This window comes from Balaenoptera musculus, chromosome 9 (assembly GCF_009873245.2).
Source record: "Balaenoptera musculus isolate JJ_BM4_2016_0621 chromosome 9, mBalMus1.pri.v3, whole genome shotgun sequence".
Classification (NCBI taxonomy): domain Eukaryota; kingdom Metazoa; phylum Chordata; class Mammalia; order Artiodactyla; family Balaenopteridae; genus Balaenoptera; species Balaenoptera musculus.
The window spans coordinates 77,177,352-77,197,923 of record NC_045793.1 but is presented as its reverse complement, the minus strand read 5'-3'; the positions used below and the strand labels follow the sequence as shown (position 1 = coordinate 77,197,923).

General features: G+C 40.5%; 1 protein-coding gene across 3 annotated transcripts in view; it reads right to left on the bottom strand.

Moving 5' to 3' along the window:
* The window catches only part of CCDC126 (coiled-coil domain containing 126), a 40,347-nt gene extending 26,751 nt beyond the window's left edge, over positions 1-13,596 (bottom strand). The window contains exons 1-2 of one of the 3 annotated variants that reach the window (XM_036862750.1): positions 13,373-13,596; positions 6,586-6,718 (exon numbers count right to left, since the gene is read on the bottom strand). The gene's annotated coding sequence lies outside the window, so the exon portion shown is untranslated. The remainder of the gene's footprint in view (positions 1-6,585; positions 6,719-13,372) is intronic. The other 2 variants (XM_036862751.1, XM_036862749.1) reach the window with 2 other exon arrangements.
* Positions 13,597-20,572: the final 6,976 nt, after the last annotated feature.

Here is a 20,572-nt window from a genome sequence, read left to right as displayed (position 1 = left end):
TCAGCCTGCCAATGCAGGGCACACGGGTTCGAGACCTGGTCTGGGAAGATCCCACATGCCGTGGAGCAACTGGGCCCGTGAGCCACAATTACTGAGCCTGCGCGTCTGGAGCCTGTGCTCCACAACAAGAGAGGCCACGATAGTGAGGGGCCCGCGCACCGCGATGAAGAGTGGCCCCCGCTCTCCGCAACTAGAGAAAGCCCTCACACAGAAATGAAGACCCAACACAGCCAAAAATAGAAATAAACAAATAAAATTTAAAAAAAGAATGTGCATAAATCACCAAAGTGTCCAGTGAAGAAAACTCTTCAATTACGTCTAATGGAGTCAAATTCTTTAGGAAGAAATATACCTGGAGTCAAAAAGTGCATTTAACAGCTTAATGAAAATAATCTTAAGAACTTTTTAACTTCCTAGAGTAGTATGGTCAAATAAAACATACTAATTCTAACCCACTTAATAGGGTATAATCAGTGAACTAAAAAAATCTAGTTTGAGGATAATAAGACTAGAAATGAATACAGTATCAATAAAGGCAAAGCACTCAATCATTTTCAACACATATTTATGAGCCAGCATATATGCTAGGCAGTAGGAAAACCATGTTTTACCCTAGAAATTTGCTTTCCGGCATAGGTGCTTTCAAACCTTTTTAAAAATAAAATAAGAAAGTATTTACTCAATAATCTTATGCAAAATATCAAAACACAAAATACATACAATCAAAGTTTCTCTAGCAGATGCATGTGTGTTGAGGTATGTGTAAGTGCGGGACCTCCTGCCCTGCCAATTCTTGTTCAGAAAATGACCACTCTTACTCTCCCCCACCCTGCTACCTAGTCCCTGACACGCGTCTAATAAATCCTGGAGCTCCAAGGTCTGAAGAACACCAATCTACTCTTGTTGAAGTGTACTCATCCTGCCAAACCTCACTACAAGCATGACTACACCACTAACTGGGTATATTAATTATAAACTATATTATTATTATAATATATTAATGGTAAACTAATAACAGTATTAAAAATTAGGAATTAACTCATTTTCTAATTTTCTTCCACTTCTGCTTTTTTCTTTAGTTACCATGCACACAATAAATCCCCTCAGATCTCACTGAAACAAAACCATTAATATCAATACTGGATTTTACTAAACTTTGCTTAGCAAAGTAAGGTAAACGTTAGCTAATATTTTTTTCTACAAAGATTTTTACATTTGAGTTCAGAAAGTAGAAATTCTGGATTCTCAAGCAAAATTTTAAAACATTCTTTGATACATGTATGTTAAATGTATTCTTTTATAAATCTTTACAGGCTCCTATGTCTTTTCAAGTTTGACGTATATTCCTTAATGAGGAACCAGGATACTGCTTTAATCGCTGCAGTACAGTTTCTTGATTGTTTCTCCTTTGTCTCTGCATACCCATACTTCCCTGATTAGCAACTGTTTGAATCTGCCCTTCGAAATTCGAGGAAGTCTAAGAGGCTGAAGTCTTTACCCCACAAGTAAGAAAAGGCGGACATGGAAGGGCTTTTGTACCCAGGTGGGCCCCACAGGGTCCTGCTCAGTTTCAAAATCAGGGACTCAAAGAGGAACTTGTACACCCGTGTTCACTGCAGCACTGCAAGGTGGAAACAACAGATGAACAGATAAACAAAATGTGGTATATATATATATATATATATATATATATATATATATATACAATGAAATACTATTCAGCTTTAAAAGATAATAAAATTCTGATACAAGCTACAACATGGATGAAACTTAAAGACATTATATTGATACTAAGTTAAAGAAGCTAGACACAAAAAGACAAATATTATACGATGCCACTTACATAGGTACCCAGAAGAGTTAGATACAGAGATAGAAAGTAGAAAGGTAGATACCAGTGGCTAGGGGGATGAGAGAATGGAGAGTTATGGTTTAAAGTTTAGAGTACAGGGACTTCCCTGGCAGTCCAGTGGTTATGACTCCACACTTCCACTGCAAGGGGCCAGGCTGGATCCCTGGTCAGGGAACTAAGATCCCACATGACGCGTGGCACAGCACAGAAAAAAAAAAACAAGAAAACAAAAATAAAGTTTAGAGTACAGAGTTTTACTTTGGGATGAAGAAAAAGTTCTGGAGATGTACAGCAGTGATGGTGAGGTAGGAGGTAGATGGGCTCCTGGGCTGGGCAGCTGGAGTTTGTCAAGCGGAGTAAATCGTAGTTTGTTTTCCCTGACACTTCAAGGTAAGAGTTAATGGCAGAAGCTGAGCTCTGCTGGAGTAAAGAGATAAGATGACCACATCTATCACTACTGAGGTCAAGGAGACCTCCCCTGCTGCACGTGCACAGGAAGGCTCCTCAGGGGTCAAAAGGGAGGGGACACTACCCCCATAATATGTGCTGTCAAATTTTCCCAGAGGCCTCCACACTGGAATCCATCTTGGCTAAAAGATGCACACACATATTGGATAGGGCCCTGGGACAGGTCAGATGTGGGAAAATAGCCAAGATAATTGGCCAGAGGAAAACAAAAACCCTGAAGAACTGCCCCATGTAAGGAATTTAAATCACCTTTCTGGTGCACTCCTCATCAGGAAGGATAGCCACACTCTTCTCTGGGTGTGTATTTCTACTTTGCTTCTGCTCTAAATAAGCTGCTTCTTTGTTCTCTTTGCACATACAGTGCCTCCAATAAACTCTGTGCCTGCTTTACAATGTCTCTTTGTGGAATTCTTTCTTCAAAGAGGACAAGGAGGGCTTCCCTGGTGGCGCAGTGGTTGGGAGTCTGCCTGCCAATGCAGGGGGCATGGGTTCGGGCCCCGGTCCGGGAGGATCCCACATGCCGCGGAGCGGCTGGGCCCGTGAGCCACAACTGCTGAGCCTGCGCGTCTGGAGCCTGTGCTCCTCAACGAGAGAGGTCACAACGGTGAGAGGCCCGTGCACCGCGATGAAGAGTGGCCCCCGCTTGCCGCAACTAGAGAAAGCCCTCGCACAGAAACGAAGACCCAACACAGCCATAAATAAGTAAATAAATAAAAAAAATTAAAAAAAAAAAAAAAAAAAAAAGAGGACAAGGACCAAGGTCCTCTCACCTGCCGACATCAATGGTTGCACAAGAACATGAAAGTACTTAATGCTACTGAACTGTATACTTAAAAATGGTTAAAATGGTACATTTTATATTATATATTTTACCACACACAACCCTTCAACGCACTATGGAGAACAGTATGGAGGTTCCTTAAAAAACTAAACATAGAACTACTATATGATCCAGCAATCCCACTCCTGGGCATATATCCAGAGAAAACCATAATTCAAAAAGATACATGCGGACTTCCCTGGTGGCACAGTGGTTAAGAATCCACCTGCCAATGCAGGGGACATGGGTTCGAGCCCTGGCCTGGGAAGATCCCACATGCTGCGGAGCAACTAAGCCCATGCACCACAAATACTGAGCCTGTGCTCTAGAGCCCGCGAGCCACAACTCCTGAAGCCTGCGTGCCTAGAGCCCGTGCTCCGCAACAAGAGAAGCCACCGCAATGAGAAGCCCGTGCACCACAACAAAGAGTAGCCCCCAGTCGCCACAACTAGAGAAAGCCTGCGCACAGCAACAAAGACCCAACACAGCCAAAAATAAATAAATAAATAAATAAACTTATTTAAAAAAAAAAAAAGATAACACGCACCCCAATGTTCACTGCAGCACTATTTACAATAGCCAGGACATGGAAGCAACCTAAATGTCCATCAAGATGTGGTACATATATACAGTGGAATATTACTCAGCCACAAAAAAGAATGAAATAATGCCATCTGCAGCAACATGGATGGACTTAGAGATTGTCATACTGAGTGAAGTAAGTCAGACAGAGAAAGACAAATATCGTGTGGTATCGCTTATACGTGGAATATAAAAAAATGGTACAAGTGAATTTATTTACAAAACAGAAATAGAGTCACAGATGTAGGAAACAAACTTATGGTTACCAAGGGGGAAAGGAGGGGAGGGATAAATTGGGAGACTGGGATTGACATATACACACTACTATGTATAAAATAGGTAACTAATAAGAACCTACTATATAGCACAGGGAACTCTACTCAATACTCTGTAATGATTTACATGGGAAAAGAATCTAAAAAAGAGTGGATATATGTATAACATTCGCTTTGCTGTACAGCAGAAACTAACACAACATTGTAAATCAACTACATTCCAATAAAAATTAATTAAAATAAAAAACTCTTCAACAGTTTCCCACTGTACTTAGAATAAAATTAAAACTATTTACTGAAACCAAGCAGGACCCTGTGGGGTCCTCCCAGGTACAAATGTCTTTCCATGTCCCCCCCCCCCATTTCTTATTTGTAGGGAAAAGGCTGCAGCCTCCTAGGCCTCCCCTGCGTTCCAAACGGCAGATTCAAACAGATACTCACAAAAGGCAGGGAATGCAGAAAAAAAGGAGGAGCAGTCAAGATACAATAGTGACGGGCTGCCCTGGTGGTGCAGTGGTTAAGAATCCCGCTGCCAATGCAGGGGACACAGGTTCGAGCCCTGGTCTGGGAAAATCCCACATGCCACAAAGCAGCTAAGCCCGTGTGCCACAACTACTGAGCCTTCGCTCTAGAGCCCGCGAGTCACAGCTACAGAGCCTGCATGCCACAACTACTGAAACCCATGCGTATAGAGCCAGTGCTCCGCAACAAGAAGCCACTGCAATGAGAAGCCCACGCACTGTGACAAAGAGTAGCCCCCACTTGCCGCAACTAGAGAAAGCCACACACAGCAACGAAGAACCAAAGCAGCCAAAAATAAATAAATTTTAAAAAAAAAAGATACAATAGTGATAAGCACAAGATTCCGGAGTTCAGGGTTTTTGAGCAGGAGCTGCCCATTCTCCTTGCACGGTCCTTGCAATAAACCTTTCCTAGCTCTGAACTCACATTGGTTAGTTTGGCCTCACTGTTCATCAGGCATACAAACTTGTGTTCAGCAACACGACCACAATCCCGAAGGTTCTGCATAGCTGACTTCTACCCTTATCTCTGTCTGTCCTAATCTCACATCACTTCCCCCTTGCTCACTGTGCTACAGCCCAGCTAGGTGAAACACACCAAATTCTTTCTGAACTCAGGGTCTATACAACTGCTATTCCCCTGCTTGAAATGCTCTCCCCATGGCTTATTCCTTTTCATCCTTTAGTATTTAGCTCAAATGTCACCTCTTCAAAAAGTAGCACTCCCACCCCTACCCCACCTCCAGCCTCAAAGAACTCTCTATCAATCTCCATATGAAATTATGTATAGTACAATCCTCCCTCAGTATCTGCAGAGGACTGGTTCCAAGACCCCCAGTAGATACCAAAATCCACAGATGCTCAAGTCCCTCATATAAAGTGGCATAGTATTTGCATATAACGTATGCACATCCTCCTATATACTTTAAATCATTTCTAGATTACTAATAATATCTAATACAATGTAAATGTTATATAAAGAGTAGCAAATTCAAGTTTTGCTTTTTGGAACTTTCTGGCATTTTTATTCAATATTTTCAATCCACGGTTGAATCCGCAGATGCAGAACCCGCAGATACAAAGGGGTGACTATATTCTATCTTTAAAACCTTAACTAAGTTATTTTATCCCCCTATACCCTAATGTCCTCACTTATATCATGGAGACAACAGTACCTATGTAATACTGGTGAGAATAAATGACACCTCATACTACTAATGTCAATAAATGTTAACATTTATTATTAGTATCAGGTACTTACACAGCAATGCCAGTAATTCTTAACAATCTTAGTAACCTGAGTTAATACAGGGGATGTTTTACCAGACCCAAATAAAACTCCTGATTAGCTCTCATGTCCCTCCCAGAAACCAGTCCCCAAAGACAAAATTTATTTCCCACTAATCACAGAAATATCTCCCCCAATCAAGCCAATCTCTGTCTCATTCAGTAACAATAATAATGATACTCGAAAACTGGGTTCGCCTTTTGATGGGTGTTGAGCCAAAAGACACAACCAAGCCGAAGATCAGAAGGAAGGATTTATTATCACTTGCAGCAAGTAAGGAGGGATCTTACCCAAAGCAGTGTCTCTCGGAACAGCAAAATTGGGGAAGTTTTTTTTTTTTTTTTTTTATCCTCTCCCTCCCGGGGAAGTTTTAAGCTAAGAGTATGTGCATATTCAGGAAAGGGCTTGGGCAGCCCACGCTTTATTTGATTTAAGTCAGAAGGATCAGAAAAGGTCAAAGTCATCCCTTAGGTTCCAGCTGATCTGGTAGTTGAGCACTTCAGGCTAATCTTCACCACTGAAACAGAACTTGGAGCCTTTACAACTGATATCATTATCTTTGCTTGAATGTTTCTGCATTCTTCTGTGCCCTTAAGATCATTCATTACTGAGACCTGTTCAAGGGCAAGCATTATGGCTAGGCTTAGATCACAAAATGGCTTAGGCCAAAAATGGCTTCTCTCATGTCAAGAAAGCCATGCCTGGTTCTCTTCCTCCAGGGACCCCCTACCCTATCTACTTACAATAATACCTTACATTTATATAATATTTTTATTTACCAGATATGTTTCCTTACATCCTCTCATTCAGTCAGTAGCAGTCAGGCTGCAGTCTTGAAAAAAATTTCTTCGCAGAATTTTTGGACAACATGAAATACCGCATTGGTAGTAGTCACTGAAGAATTACCCAGTCCTAAAAGATGACATAATAGCATGCTGTTGATGAGAACAGTTCCTCTTCCATATAGCCTAAAATGAGACTAGAGTATCTGCTTAAATGCTACCTGCGCCAGAAGGATTTCAAAACCTCATAACCTTACTCTAGCCCACTTTGGCCTTCTCTCACATCTCACAGCACATTACTTTATACCAACTGATTTTACACATCATATCACTCAATCACGTGTGTAAGCCTTGTCTCTTTAAGTCCCAGGTCCTTTAAGGGCAAGAGTAACATGCCCTACACTGCAGCCACAACTCCCACACAGCCTGGAGAACAATCAGCAGAGATGCCTTATATTTAAGCACACCCCTGAGCCTAACCCCAGCATCTCCCAGGCACCAATATGACCTCCCTGCAATGTTTCTGGGGGGTAGAGGGGCAGAGGAGATGGGAATTTCAAGATAAAATTACAGTCGGTGGGTTGCATATCCACAGATTGAACCAACTGCAGATAGAAAATATTTAAGAAAAAGAAATTCCAGAAAGTTCAAAAAGCAAAACTTGAATTTGCCATGCACCGGCAACGATTTACATAGCATTTACATTGTATTAGGTATTATAAGTAATCTAGAGATGGTTTAAAGTACACAGGAGGACATGTGTAGGTTATATATGCAAATAATATGCCATTTTATATAAGGCACTTGAGCATCCCATAGATTTTGGTATCCATGGTTGTGCGGGGGTAAAGGTGGAGGTGGACCTGGAACCAATGCCCTGAGGACACCGAGGGACAACTGTATCTTCAATTATCCATTTCTAGGCTGGAAGGACCTGAGAAGAAATCTAATTCAATCTTCTCACATTTCAGATGAAAGAAGTAAAGCCCAAAGATGTTAACTGTCCTGCCTAAAATGAGGCAATGAGTTAGTGGCAGAAAGTGCACTGGTCCTGAACACAGGTCCTGACTCAGTATTTAGGTTTTTCTCTATACTATACTACCTCCTGTACCTCCATTAGAAGAATTGCATTTGTAAGTACTGAATGAACTGTAATATTAAATGAACCATGTTCTTTTTTGCTTTAAAGGAACGTAACAAGAAAACAGTAATGGCAGTTTAGGGCAATGATCCTAAAATTCTGAAGATGTGTAATTTGGACTGTTCTTTAAATTATCAAGTTCACATATTAAAGTTCAAATATGTTGATTCACATAAATCAAAGTATTACAAAGTTGCTACAAGAAGAATTTAAGAAATCTTCGATCTCTGTTTTATTTTTTTTAACATAGGCAAAAAACTACAATAGAAAAAATATGAAGTAAAACAAAGATAAATACAAGGTCTTCTGTATGTAGAAATCTTCACCATGATCAATAAATACAATGATAAGAAAGAACACATTTCCAGAAAAAAAAGGAACGGAGTAGGGGGGATGCAGAAAGAGACATATTCAAACACAACCTTTACTACGTGCAGTTTCATTTAAAGCATGAAAGAACTTGATTTATTCATTCATTTGCTCACTTATTCATTCACAATATTTATTAAAGCACCTACTATGTGCCAGAAACAGGCGATGTAAAAGATGAAACGAGACAGGATTCCTGCTCTTCTGGAGATCATGCTTTAGTAGGAGTGGGATGGTAACAAGCAAACACAGAAACAAGCCAATTGCAGCTTGTGATAAATTGCTATGGAAAAAATAAACAGGGTGATGTGAGAATGTGTGAGGAGTCTACATGAGGTATGAGGGCAAGGAAGGCCCTCTAAGGAGGTCTGATCTGAGAAAGAAGAGGAAGTACAAAGTCTGGTTCCAATTTCCTTCTAACTAAAACCTTTAGAACTCCAACCAGAATCTTGGGAGGAGGAGTAAATTCCTCATTCCTAGTCTCCTCAGTACAAACACAGGAGAATGAGAGGGATCCCAATCCCCACATGGAATGGCCTGGTTTGGAGAAATCGTCCAAAGTGAACAGAAGGAAACTCACAAGCAAAGAAACCTCTATATTCGCCTTTCTTACGAAAACGGCAGTTCCACTGTTTGGTAACATATGAACAGTAATGACCTGACATGGTGGACTTTACACAGAAAAACATACTCTTTTTGGCGTTTTCTACTATGAAGAGGGCGGTGGTAAGATGAGGCAGGAATAAATTCTATATAGCAATCCACTGGCATGTTACTTTACAACTGTTATTAAGCATTTTAAATACAATTTTTCAAACTCTAAAATATTCCTGGTTAAAAAACACAAAAGTAGAAAAACAAAGAACATGGGGAAATTTTTTTCTTAATTTGTATATTTACTGTGTTACAGGTCTTAATGTATTCACTCCAATTTACAAGATTTACACATAAGCAAAGATCTGTTCAAAGCTCTATTATGCCACTTGCCAAACAGCAAACATGCAAGCAACTAGATGTCTGAGCAATTTTTCAGTGGTTTCTCCCTAGCCAAAGACCTAAAGACAAATATGTTAGTACATTATTACTAGGGAAGAGTAAAGATGGAGAATCAGTGAATATTTAAACCAGAACACCCTCATTTTAAAGATAAGGAAAGTGAAGCACAAGGATAATGACTACCCAGTGTCAAAAGAATGGGGGAAATTAGGCATCCAAACTCTCAGCTCAGGACTCCAGCGCTATTTCAAAAGCAAGGAACAAGAATCTACTTTTCAACTGGCACTTTTTAAACAAGATGAAACAGAAACCTTCAGAGTAGGTTGTACACAATACAGATTTTGTTTTGTGAAATTTTTTTCATTTTTTTGATATATACATTTTTCATACACAGATATGCACACACAGAGTTACATATCTATGGAGTCTTGAGGTAAAAAGATCTCTTGCTACGGGTTGCAGTCAAAAATATTAAACACACTACATTTCACACTGCCTATCTTGAAATACTTCCTTGTATTTATATTTTTATGCAAACGTTGCAAAGAGCAAGGCTGAAAACATTAATGGATGGCCAGTCCTACCTTGGAAATCTCTCCTTCAAATCCCATTTTTGCATTCATTCAGTGCTCTACTTTTTGTGCCGTTGACTACAGCTAAAGTAACTATCGACAGCGATAGCAGCAACTAGCAAGCACAGAAGCTCTCATTCAGCCAAAGGTGCTAGAAGAATCACTGCCTATTGGTCTCCTAAGAAATTTATAGCTGGAAAAGCAGATATTTATTACAAAAAGACACAGTATGTTCACTAGAGCGCAGAGGTTCAGAGAGTTCTCTCCAAGAAAAGAAATAAGTACGCCACAGACTTGCCTTTGAATGTCATTTCAGGGGAAAGGCTCATTCCTAAAATATTTTCTATTTTCTCTACATAATATTGCCTGAGGCTAACATCTAGGGGAAAAAATTTAACATAGGACACAGCATCCACTCCTAATTAGGTCTAAGATTTAAAATGTGAACTGCCTTGGGAGAAGCTACACTAAAATTCCAGCTAAGATACAGAAATATCACATCTCAAGATACAAGATCATTTTTCGACGGCATACTGGGGAGAGGCAAGAGAAGACAACAACGTTGAAGAGTATAAAGACAGATAAAAGAAAATGGGTAAAATAAGTCAGGGTTAAGAAGAGAATGTTAGAGCAAAAGGGAAACTACCCAATCACTATGTCACAGTAGAAGTTTAATCCAAAATATATCACGCACTACTAGATATTTCCGTCTCGGAACCTGACCTCCCCACTGCCTCAGCCAATCATATTTTGTGCCACATGACCCCATGTCCCCTTCCACAGCTAACTAGACTAGCACTGGGCACCTTTGCCTGAGGCCTCCAACAAAAATTGGCCCCTAAAAAACCCAATATGCTGGGAGTAGGAGCAAAAAGTAAAAGAAATCACACAAAAAAACAATGAAGTTGAATTAGGGATTGACAAACTCAAGTTATATAAAAGCAAGCATAATAAAGAGGCTATGAGTCTGCCTGCCGGTGCAGGGGACACGGGTTCGAGCCCTGGTCTGGGAAGATCCCACATGCCGCAGAGCAACTGGGCCCGTGAGCCACAATTACTGAGCCTGCGCGTCTGGAGCCTGTGCTCCACAACAAGAGAGGCCGCGATAGTGAGAGGCCCGCGCACCGCGATGAAGAGTGGCCCCCACTTGCCACAACTAGAGAAAGCCCTCGCACAGAAACGAGGACCCAACACAGCCATAAATAAAATAAATAAATAAATAAAAAATTTAATAAAGAGGCTATGAGTAAAAAAAAAAAGAGATACGTAGTAGGGAGGAAGAGAACTAAGCATGTCAAAAATGCAGAGAAAACATGTGCAGCTCATGAAAGAGGGATGAAGTGGTCAGGAGAGATTTTTGTTTATGGCAGCTTTCTAGTTCTGTCGTGTATATCCCCTTCCTCAAGGTGACGGGAAAAAAAAAACCTAAGACACAAATAAATGACTAAAAGGGTTTACATCATTTTTTTTCCACATTAAAAAAGCTTATCATTGCAAAGTCTGAGTTAGAAGAGTCCTTGGAATCAGATCAATTCACTATTTGAGAGAGAAGGAAATTGAGGACCGCAAAGGAAACTAGGGTTGTATAAATAGTGACAGAGCTAGGACAAGAACCAAGGTCTCCTATTTCCATAGTCATTACTCTCTGTCCTACACAGCACTAAATATCACCAACAGAGAAAAATTTTTACTCAAAACGAGTATTTCTGCCACACATTTTTAAATGAATCAGAAATCTTTATGTGCTTTATGCCATCTCCCACAGTTTAAATTTTTCACTTATTTACTCTATGGTTCTCTGGTATTCTTATGAAATACATTCATTAGATTTCTCCTTTTCTTTGTAAAGGTATTTTTTTTTTAATGCATGTGTCACTCAAGACATTACACAAAATTCATCATGCTCCACTGGCTTTTCCCCACCGTACCTTCAAAAACAGCATTACTCAGAACATGTTATTTCACAGACTGCACAACAGTGCTTGAACCCAAAAGTAGTACAGAACAGGGCTTCCTTGGTGGCGCAGTGGTTAAGAATCTGCCTGCCAGTGCAGGGGACACGGGTTCGAGCCCTGGTCTGGGAAGATCCCACATGCCGCGGAGCAGCTAGGCCCGTGAGCCACAACTACTGAGCCTGCGCGCGTCTGGAGCCTGTGCTCCGCAACGGGAGAGGCCGCGACAGTGAGAGGCCCGCGCACCGCGATGAAGAGTGGCCCCCGCTCACAGCAACTGGAGAAAGCCCTCGCACAGAAACGAAGACCCAACACAGCCAAAAATAAATATAAATAAATTAATTAATTTAAAAAAAAAAAAGTAGTACAGAACAGACATTTTAACTGAAAACAATTTCAACTAAGCACCATAACGATTTCCCTGAAGAAAAACTCAACACCTATGTCACTAAAGTTCAGAGAAAACAGTGCAAGAACAATCGAAACTGAAGAAGAACTAATGTGAAATGTTTCAAGTCATTCCTTATAAAATGTATTGCAATCATTCAACTTATCCTGAGACCAAAAACTACAACTTGGAAACACAAATCCCAAAGAGGGGAAATTACTAAACAGTGGGAAAGTGTAGAGAGAGGAAGAAAAGAAGTTGACATAGGGTAAAGGTGGTGAAGCCCCAAGTCAGGACTACAGCACACCTAAACGCTTATTCTGCCAGAACAAACACTTAAGCTCCTCTAAGGATCCTCTACAGGACACAGCTGGGGGTGGGGTGAATAAGTCCTTGAATCTAAAGCTGATCCACAGAAAAGCAAAGTCATCAATTTCCTAAGAACATTCTCAGCCATCTTAAAACAGCGGAAATTGAGAAGACAGCATATTTTAAAGAATTCTTTGCTTAGGTTTAAGGTGAACAAGGTATATATAAAGTGAAGAACACACAACCTAGAGTGCTAATGATTAAACAAGGAAAAACACAAAACTCACCAATCTAGGGGCCACTTCAGTATAGCTAATGTATCATACTCAAAAGAATTTTTTCGTCAAGCGAAGAATTCATGGCGTTGTAAGCATATTACTTCTTATTCTAGCATCTTAAAGGTGTGTACTGTTACCGCCATTTGGTGAGAAAATTCAGGCTTAGAGCCTTTAATTAACCAAGGTCACTAAAGCCAGGCAGTGCGTCGATCGGGATTGGAACCCCGGCTGTCTTAACAAGGCTTAGCGAGAGTATAAGCCGCAGTCGACACAGCTGTTTAAGTTCATCCTTACCAGTCACCCAGGAGCTGAGTTTTGAAGAGGAAATTTTAAAAGGGCATTTGGCTTTCTCTCTCTCAAAGTAGAAGAGAACTGAGCTGTCAGACACAGAAAGAGAAGTGAGTGCGGCTGCCGCGCGGGCGCTCCATACCCCCAGCTCAGGTCAGTCGCTCCCCAGCGCCAGCGGCCACGGGACCGAGCCCGCCCTGCTCGGATCACGCAGCCCGAGCCACGCTCGGTTCTCCGCCCGGGGCCAAGGGGGCGCGGCTGTCAGACCCGGAGGGGCAGGGACAAAGAGCCTCCCCGGCCGTGGCCCGGGGCTGCAATCCAGTGGCCGAGCCGGGGCTCCGTGGACGCCCGGCGGCAGCGGCCCCGATGGGGCGGGGTGCGGACCAGTGCGTAGCGCGGCGGAGGAGGGGCGGCCGCCTGCCTGAGGGGCTCAGCCAGAGACGCGGACAGGGCGAGCGGAGACGCCTTCCCTCTCGCCCTCTCCCCATTACCTTGTTTGTGGGCTTCTCGTCACCGTCGCCGACGCCAACGGGCTTCCAAGCCGGGGCGGCGCAGCGAAAGCCGATTAGCGGGCGTCAGCAGCCTCCTGCGCCTGCGAAACAGCCTCCAGGTCGGGATGGAGAAAGGCCAGGACTGGGAATCAGGGACAAGGTTGGTTCCCAGCTGGTGGAGATTTTACTCCTCTCTTCCCTAGCACTCCGCTTCCGCTCCGCCTCCTGGCCCGGCCCTTCCCCCACTTCGGAGACCAGCCACCCGCAACGCGCGGCATTGTGGGGGATGTAGTCCCGGAATGCGGAAGAGGCGGCACGTGTTTCTAAGCCGTCGGCACCTACTCCGGGTCAGGACGACGCCGTTGCACAGCAACCAGAGGCCCCTGCAGGCTCCTTTTTCGGATGAGCTTAGCTTGAGGGAGGAGTTCTCTCTGCCTTCATTCGCTGCGGGCGCGGAAAGGAGAGCGTAGGCGTCTCACTCATACCCTCCAGCTGGGAACTAACAGTTATACGCTGTTGGCTTGAGGCAGAAGGGCTTAGTAGTGATTAAAAGTGTACTACTGACAAGAATGCCCATTTTTGCCCCGAATGTCCGTAGCCAACGGAGTAAGGCAAAAATAACCGACTAAAGATTGAACAGGAAGAAACAAAATCGTTATTTTTCATAGATAATATCAATACTATGTATGTGGCAAATCCAAAAGAATTTGCAGATAAATTGTTACAATTAATAAGAGTTTAACAAGGTTAATAGACACAAAAATAGTATTCTTAAAAAATACTTATTTCTATATTCCGGGAAAAAAAGATAATTGGATTTTCTTTAAGTTAGAGAATTTGAAGCTTACAATACCCTCAAACCAATATCAGATATCTAGGAATAAATCAAAGAAGTGCAAGACCTATATGAAGGAAACATTTTAAAAACATTGAACAAGACCTAAACAAATAAGATAATAACACGTTCACAGATTGAAAGATTCCATACTGAAAGATGTCAAGCCTCCCCAAATTAATCTGTAGACCCAGTGCAATTCCAGATAAATTTCAGTAGATTTCTGTGTGTGCGTGTGTGTGTGTGTGTGTGTGTGAGAAAGAGAGAAACTTAACGAGCTAATTTAAGTTTATGGAAGAGCAAAGACAAGTATATATGAGGAAGAGGAGGAAATAAAACAAGTATTTATGAGGAAGAGGAGGAAGAAGACTTGTGCAACCAGATATCAAGCTTTATTATAAAGCCATAGTCATTAAGGCAGTGTGGTATTGGATCAAGGATGCACCAGTACACCAATAAAACAGAATGAAGAGCCCAGAGATGCGCCACGGCTTCAGTAGCGACAGCCGCTCCCAAAGATAGGTCTGAGCCTCGCCAGCCCCTCCCCCAGGAGACCTATGCAGTCGGCCAACCCCTGATATTTAAAAAAAAAAAAAAGAATAAAGAGCCCAGAAAGTCTCATCTGTACATGGAAGTTTGATTTACGTTGTCATGATGGTGATGCAGAGCAATGCCTAAAGGATGGTTTTCAATAATTGGTGCTGGGACAAATAGATTTCCATTTGGAAGAAAAAAAATGAAATTGGGCTCTTTACATTACACACCAAAATCAATTCCAGGTGGATATTAGACATAAATTTGAAAGGCAAAACAATAAAGCTTTTAGAAGATAAAATAGGAGCAAATATCCATGACCTCAAGAGTAGGGGACAGACTTTTTAAATTAATCCAAAAGTACTAATTATAATAGGAAAACTGATAAATTGACTACATTAATATTTAAGACCTGGTTTCATCAAATGACACCGTTAAAAGAGCTAAAAAGCAAGCCTCAGAATCAAATAAGAAATTACAGCATTATGCTGTACACCTTAAATTTATACAGAGCTGTATGTCAGTTATCGCTCAATAAAGCTGAAAAAAATTTACAGTATATAGAACCAAGAGAAGTCTTGTATCCAGGATATATAAAGAACTACAGTCATAAGAAAAAGAAATGAACAGGCAAATTACCGAGGAAGAAATCCAAATAACCAGTAAACCTGTGAAAAAGTGTCAATCTTATAAAAGAACAGGGAAATTTGAACCGCAGCAAGATAACACTACACCACCGACCAGAATGGCTAAAATGAAAGAGACTGACAATTACAAGTGTTCACTAGGAGTAGAGCAACAGGAATTTTTCACTTTACTCTAGGGAGAGTAAATTAACAGAGCAGTTTGGAAACATTGTTGGCCTTATCTACTAAAGTACAGAGGCCTGTGCATGACTAAGAACACAGGCCTGTACATGACCAAGCATGTCACTTCCAGGTATATACCCTAAGAAAGGCTCATGTGCACCAAGATGCATGTGCAAGAATGTTAACAGCAGTATTGTTGTTATAGCTAAAAACTGTAAACAACCCAATGTCCTCTATCAACAACAAAATGGATAAATTGTCATATAATAATAGACATAGAATATAACAGAGAAATGAACAAACTACATGCAATAATATAGATGAATCTTAAAATACAATGTTAAGAAAAAGAAACCACTCTCGAAAGAATATATAATGTATTATTCCATTTTTATAAAGTTCAAAAACATGAATAAAGAATGCATACTTAGGTGCTGAAACAGTAAAGAAGAGGAAGGAAATAGTTACCATAAAAAGGTTAACGGCTACCTCTTAAGACAGAAGGAACCCTATGGGGAGAGGATTGAGACTGGGAAGTCTCTTATGGTAGGGGGAGGGGGGAGAACACAAATATACAGAAAGCCACAGTAGAATGTGGTATCTGCTATATGTAGAGAAAAAACATTTCTATCTGAGTGGGAAAAGTCCACATGGTAGCCAGGCACAAAGGAGAAGAGGCAATACAGGTCATGTATACAAAACATGGGATAACCTGGATACAGATTACCTGAGCTGTCCAGTACAGTAGCCACTAGCCATATGTGGCTTTTGAGAGCTTGCAGTGTGGCTAGTCTGAATTGAGATGTGCCGTAAGTGTAATATACACACCAAATTTTGAAAATTTACTACAAAAAACATTACATTTCTCTGATAGTTTTAAAATACTGATTATATGTTAACACGATAATATTTTGGATATATTGGTTAAATAAAATACATTATTAAAATTAATCCACTTGTTTCTTTTTACTTTTCAAATATGACTACAAAGAAAAATAAAACTGCATATGTGGCTTGCATTATATTCATATTGGACAATGCTTCTATAGAGATACATCAAACAAACAAACAGACAAACAGAAAGGACAGAGCAAAAACTTAGAAAGCTTAAATGCCAAACTAAGAAACTTTTACTTAATTTGAGGAGCCACACAAAGTTTTAAGATGGGGAGATAATTATGAATTTGTCTGTGAGATTCTATTTTGTTATCTAATATGTTAAACCAATCTCCTCTATTAGATTATAAACACATTACTATCCACTGTTTCCAGACACTGGTAGAAGGCACTCGGTAAATATATGATGAATAAATAAATCTTCCTACTGGCCTCATACACAAATCTCTGGATACCATATATATTTAATAACTGCTGTTTGATAGAGGTTTCCCTGGCCAAAAGATTCATCTATTGTTATTTTCAAGATTTCTCATCACCTCCATTCTATCCCACATCCGGGTAGACAAAGATTAAATTAATTTGGAATGTTGAAGGTAATAATTATTATTATATTTTATAGCACTTTACAACTTAGAAATCTTTTTCTTAGATGCAGTGGGATGTATTGCCAAACTCCGCCCACTCATCTGTCAAAGGGAGACCTAGAGTCAAAAGAATGTAATCAGCTAAACTCTGGGCTAAACCTGTGGGGAAATGGTGGCTCTTTCCTGAGAGTTTGAAATATAGAGACCAGGAGGAGGGAGAGACACAGGTCAGAAATGAAGGGAGCCTCCCTGAAGGACGCTATGGTTGGGAAAGCCTAAAACTGGAAACACCTTCCACTGGGCTTTGAGGGGTACACTCAAGTTAACAGAATCTTTGCTCCTCCTACATTGTGATATGTTTCTGTGATATACCTGACCCTTCGTGGACAGTTCTATTTTTCCACATAGTGGTCCAAGGGTTTGGTCTGGGGGAGTCTGACAGGCTAGGAAAGGGAGGCCCTAACCTGCCCTTCTCTGGGGTTTGGGAATGTGAGAGGAGCCTGCTAACCATAGGAAAAGCTCCTAATCAAAAGTGTAATAAAGGGGCTTTCCTGGTGGCGCAGTGGTTGAGAATCTGTCTGCCAATGCAGGGGACACGGGTTCGAGCCCTGGTCTGGGAGGATCCCACATGCCGCGGAGCAACTGGGCCCGTGTGCCACAACTACTGAGCCTGCACACCTAGAGCCCGTGCTCCGCAACAAGAGAGGCCGCGATAGTGAGAGGCCCACGCACCGCGATGAAGAGTGGCCCCTGCTCGCCGCAACTGGAGAAAGCCCTCGCACAGAAACGAAGACCCAACACAGCCAAAAATAAAAATAAATAAATAAATAAATTTTAAAAAAGAAAAAGTAATAAAGAGTTTGGACCAAGACAGGTTTTTTGTTTTTTGTTTTGTATATAATATATGTTTTAATTTAAGTATGTGTCTTTGTATATGTATATACACATATATATCATTTAACAGTATGTAGAAAAACCTATATCAAAATAAAAACAATGTTTAGTTTTTTTATTGTATATGGGAGTATAGTTGATTAATAATGTTGTGTTAGTTTCAGCTGTATAGCATAGTGATTCAGTTACACATATACATGTAACAATTCTTTTTCAAATTCTTTTCCCATTTAGGTTATTACAGAGTATTGAGCAGAGTCCCCTGTGCTGTATAGTAGTTACTTGTTGGTTATCTATTTTAAATATAGCAGTGTGTACATGCAAGACAGGTATTTTAATTCTCTGCCGCTAAGCTATGTCCTGTGACCATTAACTGATTGCACAATGCAGGTTGCTCTTGCCAATGAATAAATACATCCAAATCCAGCAAGAACTCATCATATCTTGCCTAATTCAAATTTAGGCTTTCCTTTATAGAAAGCAGATCTTATTTATTTAAACTCCCAGATGTAAACTGCAAAAATGCAAAGATGAGCATTCTAATTATCAAGATCATAAAAACCATTATATCTCCTAGCAGGTGCTCACACGCAGGGAGATAGATTTTAACCAACCAAAAGGTGCAAATATGTATCTTTTTTTTTTTTGCTAACTTGCCTAACCACAAAAATTACCTATATTTTGTTCATTATTATAAAATTCAGAATAATTACCCCATTAAAGTAAATGAATTGATGAATGCTATTGCATTCAAAGCTCATTACTATACATTTTTTCCACATAAGGAGCTAGATTTAGAAATTAAAGCCTCCGGATATTCTAAATTAGATTAAATGGATTCAATTTTTAATAACCATGTTTGATAAATCCCAAGGATTAAGCCACTTTCGTTGGCTATGACTTAGTTTACCCGTTCATTAAAAAAATGTTTAGGTATCTCTCTACTTAACTCTTCCTCAAATAGATTATGAGATCTTGTCGATCAAGATGTATGACATTGCAAATTTAGAGAAAAGATGTGACACAGTGCAGAGTTGTATTAATATTTTGGTCTAAGCATTACCCAACTTTATTGCGTTTTAATTCTTACAATCCCAAGAGCTTTGTCTGTCATAAGTTCCACTTTAACATGTACTATAAAATTCACACATCCCAATACCTTCCCCATTGTACACTACTCAGATCAGTCCTTTAGCAGAACAGATAGATGCAGCCTTAAAACGCTAGTCCCTGTCAGATCCATCTATTCCCACCCACATCCTGTCAGCCATCTCTCTCAGATTCCATAAAATGTGAGAGGGAGGAAACAAAGAAAAAGACTTTAATGCAGTCTCTCCTCATTTCCTGCCTCCCTACTCCTATGGCTGATGATAACAAACAGGGCACACACTCTGTTATCATAAAAATAAACTTATCCATTCAATTATTCCATCAACAGGTATTTATGGAGCACCAACTTCCCACCTTTATACCCAGTGCCTTGGAGAACACACGGCAAGCACAAAACAGGCCTGTGATTGATGAATTTATGAGGAGGTTGGAAAAACAAGTTAACAAGGAAAGTCATTAAAGAGCAATATAGATATTACCAAATATGATACCAGTAATAAGTGTTATAGAAATTCAAGGTGATATAATGTTTATAATGTGCTTAACTCAGACCTGGTGGTAGATAAGTCCAATCATAAAAGGACATTATTAACTTTGGAACACTATTCTTCTGTTACTGTGACTGTTGGGAACACATAAGCAAAGTGTTCTAAACAATGTATAGAAATTATACGATCTGTGGGAAAAACACAGTAGCTGACATTTGTGTAATTTGCAAAACATTTTTGCATTATTTCTTCTAATTGTTATAACTCTCCGAGAGGTACACAGAGAGGATACTATCTCAATTTTTTGTTGAGGAAACTAAGGCTCAGAGTAGGGACATGACATGCCCAAGAAGACAAAACCTGTAGGTGGCAGAGGCAAGATTAGAAATTAGGTCTTTTGATATCTCAACTAGGACCCTACCCTTCCAATAATAGTACCAATCTGCTTTCGAGATACTTGTGAAATGGAATGAATAAAGAAAGAAGGCATTTCCCTCCCTTTTCCTGTGTATGGGATTAACCACAAGAAAGTCAGAGACTTTAGTTTTCTTTCCTACAGACTCTTAGCACCTACACCAATGCCTGGCTCCTATTAGGTATTCTCAGTAAACATTTGTTGAAGATGTCAACTCTAAACATTTTGGGGAAAGCTTGATTTGTTTAAAGCAGAGGTTCTCAGAGACTCATCTATAATTCAGCGCCTGGCTGTCTAAATATGGATGTTAAAACTATAGATCTCAGAGCCCCATTTGTGGAAATTTTGATACAGGGGGTCTTGAGTGAGACCCAGGAATCAATGTTTTTAAAATGATCCTGTAATGATTCTAATGAGCCACTAGGTTTAGAAACCTCTGGTTTAAACCATCTTGTTTCTCTATTCCTCCCTCCCTCCATCTTAGTCTGTAGGGAGAAGCCAAAAAGCAGATGGGAAGAGAAAGGTAAAGATGAACAAACACGTGGCCCTAGAGACTGACCCTTAGGAGAGAAACTGCCCCAGGTCCCGATAGTTTTCCGGTTTTCAGTTGCAGTCCCTTATGAGCCTCGGT